Source organism: Atta colombica, unplaced genomic scaffold, assembly GCF_001594045.1.
Source record: "Atta colombica isolate Treedump-2 unplaced genomic scaffold, Acol1.0 scaffold32, whole genome shotgun sequence".
NCBI lineage: Eukaryota > Metazoa > Arthropoda > Insecta > Hymenoptera > Formicidae > Atta > Atta colombica.
The window spans coordinates 2,133,983-2,135,095 of NW_017259426.1; the positions used below are offsets into that span (position 1 = coordinate 2,133,983).

The 1,113-nt window shown below is 22.6% G+C and overlaps 1 protein-coding gene across 1 annotated transcript in view; it reads left to right on the forward strand.

Annotated features, from left to right (window-relative positions):
• Positions 1-1,113, forward strand: part of LOC108690384 (pyridoxine-5'-phosphate oxidase) — a 3,712-nt gene that overhangs the window by 755 nt on the left and 1,844 nt on the right. The window lies entirely within an intron of this gene.

A 1,113-nucleotide genomic window follows, 5' to 3' on the forward strand; every position in this document is an offset into this window, starting at 1 on the left:
AATTTTTATTTACATATTTTTGAATTTTATATTTATTTTTTTAAATATTAAATTTATATTATTTAACGTAAATCATTTCAATTTGTTTAATAGTTCAAATGATTTTTGCAATGTAAACAAGAATTGATTAAAAATTAAAAAAATAAATTTTTTAATCACAAAAAAATTACATTCTACAATTTACACACAATGGATCTACATATGGTTTAGTCTTCATTCTGTTTGCGAAGAAAGTTTTTAGCTGTCCTCGAAAAAAGCTACACATACCGCTTTCTACATTCTAATGATTCTTTCTATCAATGCAGATAAATTTTTATCTTGGTTCAACTCTTTTTAATTCTAAGAATTAAAAAAAGAACACGTTGAATCAAGAAACCAAGCAAAAAAATTTTTTTCTTTGGAGCCAAAACGCAAAGCCATCAATACAAAAAAATTCAATGTGAGTAAAATTTTAGGAGCTGTAAAATGTTGATAAGCATCGATGATTTTACGTTTTACTTATTCCGGAGCTAAAATTAGACACGCCTAATAGTTTAGACCATGAAGGCTCAGTTTCACTAATATAAGATGAACTTTAATCTTGGTTTTAACTTACTGTTTATCTTCTTTTAATTCTTAGAATTAAAAAAAAGATAAATAGTAAATTTGAACTAAAATTAAAGTTAATCATACATTGATCAAATTGTGCCAAAGAAAATCTTACGTGGCTAGTAAAAAATTTCAATTATCTTAAAATTTAGAAAGCAATACGTGACTTCGACAGCAGCAAAAATCTTCGAAGACGAATTACATTGAAAAATAATGTTGTATATATATTTTGCTAATGTGTATTGTAGATAAGGAATAAATAAATTTATTTATTCCTTATCTACAATACACAATAAATAAATTTATTTTATATTTTTTGATTTTTCCTAAATATTTATTTATCAATATCTATGCGGTTTAATCTTCATCAGCCATATTTTTTTTACCATCGAAATTTATTTTTGTAAGATCTCATTTTCTCGTAATATTATATGTATATTGAAGAACACTTTTTACAATTAATAACTAATCATACATCAATGATTAATTTAATATTATTAATAATATTTTAATTATTAATAATAT